Genomic DNA, 9,715 nt, shown 5'->3' on the forward strand with positions numbered 1-9,715 from the left:
ACCACCCTCAAACGAACGGTCTCACTGAGCGTTTGAACCGCACCCTTACAGACATGCTATCAAAATACGTTTCAGACGACCACCGTGACTGGGACCAGGCTCTACCTTACATTACATTTGCGTATAACTCTGCCCGTCTCGAAACTGCTGGCATTTCGCCTTTTTACCTCTTGTATGGCCGTGAACCGACCCTACCACTGGACACTGTGCTTCCGTCCACCACAGCTTCAACTAGCGCTTATGCCCGTGACGCTATCGCCCATGCTGACCATGCTCGCCAACTTGCGCGCACTCGTCTACAAGTCTCTCAAGGCAAACAGAAGCAACGCTACCACCTCGGTCACCGTGATGTCCATTTTGTGCCCGGCACCCTCGTGTTGCTTTGGTCACCATCACGTAAAGTTGGGCTATGTGAAAAGCTGCTTTCCTGCTACACAGGCCTCTATCGCGTGCTTCGCCAAGTAACAGATGTCACCTACGAAATCGCTCTAGCCACGCCCACTACGTCCTCCGCTGTGACAGCCAGTGACATTGTCCACGTCGCCCGACTCAAACCCTACAACTCTCCACGCGCCTTGGATATTTAACAGCACCATGACGGCGCTTTTGCCTCCGGGGGGTAGTATTACGATATCATCGAGTGATGCCGAAGGTACGAGCCGCCGCGAGAACGACGACGAAGGGTGTCTGTGCCTTTTGGCCGCGAGCGACTGTCGGCCTGGCGATCTGGCTCCAGTGTAAATAACCTGTATATAGCTTCTTTATTCTGTGTATTTCCACACGTAACAATATTGTTGGCTTGTACATGTTTGGCACGAGGCCCAAGACCCTGTCTTCTAACGCGTTCTTATGTTTGCGTTCGCGTCTCTGTCTTGAAGGGACGCGCATCGTAACATGCTGCAATGGTGCTTGCGTTGAGCGTATGTATGGCAAAAAACGCGGTTCTAAAATGTCTGTTCACTAACTTGTGCAGTAAACCCTTGTTTATAGTACTCGCGCAGTATAGTAGTAGTATAGTAAGAGTCACTAGTATGGCATCCGTAACCGCAAGCGTCACGTTATGGCCGTAACTTGTAGGGACAGCGTAGTTGTAATCCACAGACCCTGCCACTAAGGAATACGTGGCAAGGCATAGCTGATGAATAAGTAATTGCGAAGATTGGTTTTCAGTAAAGGTTTGTTGCCAAGAACGGCGGGAGCCTATACTGCCGCAAAGGACGGATGCTGGGCGGTGACTCCAATCATTTACTCGGCACATCACACATCTTCACTGGAATTCACCTGGTTTCGCCAACGCTTGCTTATATTCTCTCGCCCCTATGCTGCGACCTCGCCTGCCACCTGCGCCTCAGCTTTTCCTCTTTGTCCCCCGCTTCTTTCGCAATCTGCTGAGAGGTGGTTCCACTGATGCTTGCTCCTCCTTTTTCTCAATAAATGAAGGCATTCACTCATGCATTCCTACGTTACTGCAGAAAAGAGCGTGTCTTCATCTCCATAACAACCCTGTCCCTCACCTGGACTCTCCCATCGCAAAACAAAGTTGCTATGTTGCAAATGGCCGGGCGTCACATATACAATTTTCTAGGAATGGCCAGTAGCACGGCGGGCAATTTTCAGTGGGTGACGAGACAGTATATAGAACACCTTCTCTGCCATATCCACAATCTGTGCTCTGCTTCGTGAGCTGCTATTAGCCGCTACGACGAAGTACGAAATGAAAGAAACCTAGCTGGGCTGGTCGCGGGCAGCTCTTTGTGGATTCGTGATGCGTCGATTTATATATATATATATATATATATATATATATATATATATATATATGTTTCTTATCTAAGCCTAAATGATGCGTGATGCGTCGATTTATATATATCTATGTATATATATATATATATATATATATATATATATATATATATATATATATATATATATATGTGTGTGTGTGTGTGTGTGTGTGTGTGTGTGTGTGTGTGCGTTTCTTAACTAAGCCTAAATGACAGCGATATAGGCGAGGTGAGTTACAGTAGCTCGTTGGCTTGGACTAACGACGCTCTTCATGCAGCACTTTCGTCTTAAGCGTGCTTGCGAACGGGAATGAAAGACAGGAGGGTAACACGTCTCCCTAAAATGAAACATTTGGAATAACACTTTGTTTGGCGGTTGGACATATGTCGAGGGTCCCCGATACGAACCACCTGCAAGTCTGTATCACCTTGCAAAGGGGAACTCATATGAAACGTTGTCAAACGGATAGGCTTTTATTTATCATAAGTATATCTTTATTGAAAATCCTTACCGTGAGGTGAAAGCCGACTAATAAGCATTTAAATTTTCCGTGTTATTAAACATCCTGTTAATAAAAGGTTGCTGTGCCTTACAGCCCCCTAAATTAAAAAGAAAGTTGTGAAAAATAAATTGGTGCGGTAAATGTGTAAACGCAGACGCAAGAAAAGGCCTAGTCCGTTTTCCAGTATTCACTCGTTGAAGATGGAGCACCTCTATACTCTCACGTTGTAGTAATGTCAAGAGCAAAACACTTGCAAAAGAATCAGTCACGAAAGATGAGTTTGCGCTGGAAAATAAAATAACACTCAAACATAACGATGGCTGCGCGCAAAGTGCTTCCTCTGATTCCGATCTACGGATCAAGGCGTCGGTTCGTCAGATTGGAATGCTCGTACATTGCAGCGCAATCTCGGGTCGTCAATTGTGATGGAGAACGTACGTCAGTATTCGCTTCACGCGCGCAATCTGATAAGATAACGCTCTTTCTCCATTGAATCCGTGGCAACATACTGGATATTAGAAACACATGCAGGCGCATATTGAGCTAACTGATAACTTTCTAACTGTGGTTAGACGCTAAAAAAAGCCCCCCCTCCCCCTAACAAAAAGAATACATTTGCTTTCAATATTAGCTAAACATTCTGCTTGTTGTTTAAAAGGGCCCGCAACATTGCACAGTGGCGCCGACATACAGGAAATTCAAGAGCGAACCACTTTCCAATTACTGGTATTTGTCAAACCAGCATATCGTGGTTCAATGTAGCACTGTAGTCCAGGGGCAAGTTCTACCACAAGTACTGTGTCGGAGCTCATATTTCATGTCAGCATTAATCGTCACAAAATCACAGTATTTTTTTCTTTAGATATTATTTTTGGACAGCCAAAATACATCCAGCGAAACCCTCACCTTAATATTTCAGCACTTTTCGTTCGAACGTACATATCCGTGCTTATCCATATGTTACAAAGTAGTGAAAATGTACCCAATGCTTTCCTCCAGGAAGCTGTTTTTATTCATTATGATGCCAGGAAACGGAGCCTGATATCACCAACGCCCAGAAACCTAATCGGGAGCGGGTACAATCTTCTCGCACACCTTGTGGGATGTGCCGTAGCGCTGAGGTGCTTCTTGTATAATGCATGAGAATCGGTTGTAAAGACAGACGTGCAAGGTTGGGCCATGTGCTTAAGCGCATGAATTTGATTTGTGCCAAGATAACCTGTCCAAGCTTTCACACTTACTTTATAAGAAGTCAACAGCACCATCAATATGCCGGCTGCTTCTAACTGCACGAAACGAAACTATTGAAACGATACAAACAATGTTAACATCATTTTATCATTCGAGTGTTTAGATTGGTAACCTCTAGATGTGGAGTAAGTTGAGAAGTTGTTTACGTAATTAACGAAGCTACGTTAATTAAATTTTCAGTAATGGTTCTTACGTGGCTAAAGAAAATGAGCAGTTTGGAGCCCGTCCTGGAGATTATGCAGCCAAGCGAAAAAATTTCGTAACCATGCTTCTGTAAGAGCCATACGAACAAAAATTTTCCAGGTAAACACTCTTGGAAGACGTAACTGACGCAGAAAAAGAGCATCTGTAAAGCCACAGAAAGAACAGCACTTCACGACGGGACACAGAGGAGGAACCACACACAAACTGCGCTGATTTTAAGCACTGTTCTTTATGTGATATGAAGCAACTAGCCCGTCAGTCATTCCTTCCGAACCTGTAGAGTCAACATGACCACATCTAGCCTTTTGTGATGTTGTCATCAATAAATAGTATGGCCCCGGGAACATGTTTCCCATGGCCACATAGTCGCGTTCCATCTCGAAGGCAAGCATTTTAAAGTTTTAGTGTCAATACGGCAGTGAACGTGTGCCGCCGAAAGCTTGCTTGGTCGCAGAAGCGATGCATGACGGAATGACAGTGCAGATTTAGCGCGTCGCTGGCGTCAAGACAATGCGCTGCCGCCGAGGGAAGAAAGATAACGAAAGTGAACAGCTTTGTAGCTGCTCACGGAGCCGTGCCGATGGTGGCGGTGCCACCATGACGAAATCTGAGGCGGCGATATTGAGGGCTGAGGCGTTTTTTTTTCTTTTATTCCTTTTTTTTACAACGAAATCGTTAAGAGTAAGCTTTAACTCGGGCCCAACTCCGACGCGGCCTATTCAAATAGATGTAAAACGCCGAAACTCTTTTCTGAGATAACCCCTGGGCCGATTTTAATGAAATTTGCTGCATTCAGGAGAGAAAGGTAAATTCTAGTGACTATTGCAAGCGGAATTTCTATTTAGTGCTTGAATTCTGGTAAAAGATTTTCAAAAATTCGAAAGCGCGAAAAATACAGAAGCACGAAGTTTACAAATTAATAACTTCGCATCAAGAACTGATATCGCGGTTTTGTAAACAGCATCCTTTAGACAATTCAGAGCGGACAAATGCAATATGCCGATTTATATCTTACGCGAAGTCGTTACGTTGTGAACAAGGGTTGTGGAAAAGCTGTATTTCCACATTACAAATTTTTTTTAGATTCCTGCGTAATATATCAATTTTGTCCGGTTTAGATATGCTGTTAGATGCGATGTACAGAATTGTGATATCAGTTTTCATTGCCGAAAGACAGAGTTGTAAACTTGATGGTTTCGTTTCCTGGAAATTTGCGATTTTTGACAGTTTTGAATAAACAAATGATGACCTAAATCAACAATTCTAAACGAGCAGTCACTAGATATAAAGTTTTTCTTTTAAGTGCAACAAACCTTGTAAAATTTGATGCAGTGGTTGTGGAGAAAAACGAATTCTCCCTTTACACGTATTTAGATAGGACCACCAGAGCTAAAGGTTCCTCTTAAGGGCTAATTTCCCCACTATCGCGTCAGCGTGTAGAGCAAAATCCTGAAGATAGCGTAATACCGGCCTGACCCGCAGCGGAGGTGAAGCAAGCGTTCAGCTCTCCCCATACGTGGGTTGATCCCGAATGTAACGCCATGCCAGGCCGACCTGCGACGGAGGTGAAGCAGGCATTAAGCCATCCCCATACGTGGCCCGATCCCGAAGACAGTGCAATGCGGAGCCGACGTACGGCGGAGGTGCAGTTCGCCATTAAGGGGCCCACATACACACTGCAGCTTTGCTGGTCATCTTTCTTCACAGAGGGGGAGGGCACCGAGATTTTTTACATATCAAACATCAGGTCATCGACGGCGAAACCGGGGACACCAAAGCCGTCCTCGGGCTCGACCTAGAAAGCGCCTTCGACAAAGTGACGCACTCTACCATCTTCGCGCAAGTATCCCATCTAAACCTAGGCGAGAGGTCGTACGAATATTTCAAGTACTTCCTCACCGGCAGAACGGCGGAGCTCAGAGCCCGTGACCTGAAGACGGATGAAAAGACTTTAGGGAGCCTGAGCGCTCCCCAAGGCGCCGTCATCTCACCCATGCTATTGAACCTTGTTATGATTCAAGTTGCTAAAAGACTATGCCAGCTTGAAGGACTGAAGCACACGATATACGCGGACGACATCACGCTGTGGGTAGACGGAGGCAGTGATGCCCGCATAAAATCCAGACTACAGATGGCCGTCGACACGATCGAAGAAAGCCAGAAGGTACGGGACTGCGTCGCTCCCCAAGTAAGTCGGAGCTCCTGCTCTACAACCGATCAAAACGCACAGAATCAAGAAGCAAAGGAAACACGAAAAGATCAAGATCTCCACGAGGGACGGTAACACGATACCGACGGTCAGCAAGATCCGAGTCCTGGGTGTGATGATCGAAGCGATCGGCAGGAACGGAGACACCGTCACCCGCATCATGGGTAAGGCGCCCAACGCGACCAGACTGCTCAAGCGCGTTACCACCAAGAAGGGAGTCATGAAGGAGGAAAACTTCATCTTACTCATACACTCCTTCGTACTCTGCCATATACTGTACGTGGCAGCCTTCCGCGACTGGATGAAAATCTAAAAGAACAAGCTAGACATCCTAATCCGGAGGGCTTACAAGACACCCCTCGGTCTACCCGAAACTACCAACACGATACGTTTCCTATAGCTGGGCATACACCACACGCTCGACGATATCGCCGAAGCGCGAGGAGCCGCTCAGTTGGAAAGACTGTCATCAAGAAAGGCAGGCAGAAAGATCCTATGCAGTCTAGGCATCGGTTATCACGAACAGGAGGGACCAAAATGCCCCATCCCCGACCACGTCCGACGGAACGTGCGGGTTTAGCTCTTGCCGAGGAACATGCACGCGGAATTAAACGAAGGCAGAAGACGCCCTAGAGCCAAGGCACTGACGGACCTGAACGCGGAAGACACCGGCGCCAGATACGCGGATGCAGCCGAATATGACGGCCGCAACGGCTTCGCGATCGCGGTGGTCGACTCCGGAGGCAACTTGCGGGTGACCGCCAGCACATCGCGCAAGCAAGTGGAGGAAGCAGAAGAAATAGCCATCGCCCTGCCCATCGTAGACCGAGAATGCCACATGATCCTCAGCGACTCAAGACAGGTGGCGAGGAACTACGCCAAAGGAAAAATTGCCCCCACGGCGGCACGCGTCCTGCTCCGACAGGCAGACCACGACAAGAGGACTCGAATCAAGTGGTTCCCGGGGCACGCAGAACAAGCGTCGGAGAAGCATGCCAATCGCAACGAAACGGCACACGCCCGAGCGCGAGGACTAACCGACCGCGCCCAAGGCAATGGCTGCCCGCTGTGGTTCAGCGCAAAAGATCGGATGACCAGCTATAACGGACTGACCAAGGCTTTCGGCTGGCCCACAGACTTCTCCCGCCGCCCTGCAAAGGGCTGAGCAGGTCGCAGGCCGTGCTGTTCAGGCAACTACAAACGAGAACGCTTCCAAGCCCGGCGCTATTGCATAGGATGTACCCAGAATCGCACCCCCATGACAAGTGCAGAGCGTGCTGCAGGGAGACGGCCACATTCGAGCACATGCTATGAGATTGCTCCAAACATCCAAGCGAAGCTAACTCAGGACGTATACCGCCACAGCTTGAGGAACCAACGCGGAACGACGACCAAGAAAAACAACTCCAGGCCGTCCAGCAGGTCATCGAGGCGCTGGCTAGGTAGGAGCCTGAGCCGGCAACGGCGAGCGGGGATCCTTGCAGAGCACCCGCCACGATGATGACGTCGGCCACGTCCGAAGCGCGCCTTCCCGCTTTACTGCAGGCTCAATAAATGTTTTCCCAATCCAATCCAATTACTTATCCGCGTTTGTCCTGCATGCGTCTGCGATGAAAACAAGAAGCAGGTATGCATAAAAAATCTAAGGTGGCGGCGGCACGTGGTAGCGCAGAAGTTAGCATGCCCAGCCCCTGCACGTACTTATATCTGCATTGACATGGGTTCGTGGTAATGATAGCAACCAAAGCTCTGCTTTTTCTGCGCGCTCTAGCCATTGTGAAACTAAGGATGTAGGTAGCATGCCCAGCCACTGAATGCAAATTGCAGCAATTACGAGTGGTGGAATCCCGCTGGGGCTGATTGTGAAGAAAGCTTCCTTTCTCAGTACACTCTCGCGATGGTGAAGTTAAAATGAGGAGGAGGCCTGACGGACACAACATTGATCGTCACCATAACAGAATGGATGGACGACCTGCGGAAAGGACAAAACACACCAAGTTTTTAGCGCTTGTCCTAGAGTAAAGCGCTACAATGGCTAGTATGCCCTCATGTGGATGGTAGACCGAACTGCTTCTCACTGCTAACACTGGACTGATACTAAGAAAATACTCTGTTCACAGACACCACGCTACACTAAAATTAGCAAAACAATATCAGTTTATAAACTGACTGTCAATTATCTGGTGTCCTCCTTGTGTGTGTGGAGGGTATAAAGGTCCTGACAATGAAATGGTAGTATCTTTGTTTTTGCTGCAGTTGCACACAAACAAAATTCGTTGAAGTGATCGGACAGCGATCTACCAGCGGAGAAGACCAACCCGCAAATTAAAAATAATTGCTGGTTTCAGATCTTCCAATGTACTTTGCGCTTAGTTATCTGTAACATTTTTTTCTTTTCGTGCTCTATGAAGAGGAAAACTCCACCTTACTACAATATCAACAACAGTACACAAAATAGACTGGCTTTGAAGCTGTGACCACGCACCGTACTTTTGTACATTCAGCACATGTAGTATTGGGGCAACACGTTTGAGCAAAATGATTAGGTTTTCGGTCATAGCACTGTGACAGGCGGGAAGAAATCGTTGTCATGCCGGTTCGAAACAATACCATCTGAAGTCTTATTTACTTATACATATTTTTTGAAAAATCACTATAAACCTTTATACATTTGTTTCGTATGAGTTATATACTAGCTTGCCTCGTCAATCTCAAAAATGTATTCTCTTTGTGGGAGAAGACTTTCGTGAAAAACGACGCAACATAACAGTAAAACATCAAGCAAGGTTCCTATCCAGATGATTGACGAAATTGTGCACTGAGAACGTGTCGACTAGCGTGCGATTGAAAGTTGAATTATGATCGTTGTAAGCTTGTGTTGCGTCTAGCACGAGCGAGTAGTGTTAGCGGTGTCATTGGTGTCAAAATGATCAGCTCGGTCTGCGATTTGTTCTTGTGGATCTCCACATTGAACGTCGCAGTCTTCACGATGAGAGCATTCCTGTGACATCATTAGCTCAGTGGGCTGGGAAGGCTCGAGTGGTAGCTCACCTTGAGGGGTATTGGGTAACAATTATTAACATACATACTTTATAATGATGAAACATATGCAGGAACACCACTGGTGTTGTCTAAGTATTCGTAAACAGGCCCCCAAATTTCAATTGGGCCACCCCAAACATTAAGTAGGACCAACCCCATATCACCCTCTAATACAGATTGGCCCCCCTCCAAAACACCACCAAATTTAGGTTGGCCCACTCCAATACCACCTGCAAATTGAGGTTGGCCCACCCCCATATCCGCCCCAAAATAACGCTGGCCCACCCCTCGCTCCCCTCAAATTTAGTATGGCCCACCGCAAATCACCCACGAATTAAGGTTAGTCCACCCATATATCACCCCCAATCCCGCTTGGCCCAGCCGCATATCACCCCCATGGTTAGGTTAGCCCGTCCCCATGTCACCCCTAAATTTAGGTTGGCCCATTCCCATATCATCCCCAAATCCAGGTTGACCCACCCCTATATCAGCCCCAAACTTAGCCTGGGCCACCCCTCTATCACCTCAAATTTAGGATGGCCCACCGCAAATCACTCCCACATTTAGGTTAGCCCGTCCCCATATCACCCCCGATTCAGCTTCGCCCAGCCCCATATCACCCCCATGGTGAGGGTGGCCACCCCCTATATCCCCCCAAGTTTAGGTTCTCCCACCCCTGTATCATCCCCAAATCCAGGCTGGCCCACCCCCCATGTTCCCCC

Source organism: Dermacentor andersoni, chromosome 3, assembly GCF_023375885.2.
Source record: "Dermacentor andersoni chromosome 3, qqDerAnde1_hic_scaffold, whole genome shotgun sequence".
In the NCBI taxonomy this organism is placed as follows: Eukaryota; Metazoa; Arthropoda; class Arachnida; order Ixodida; family Ixodidae; genus Dermacentor; species Dermacentor andersoni.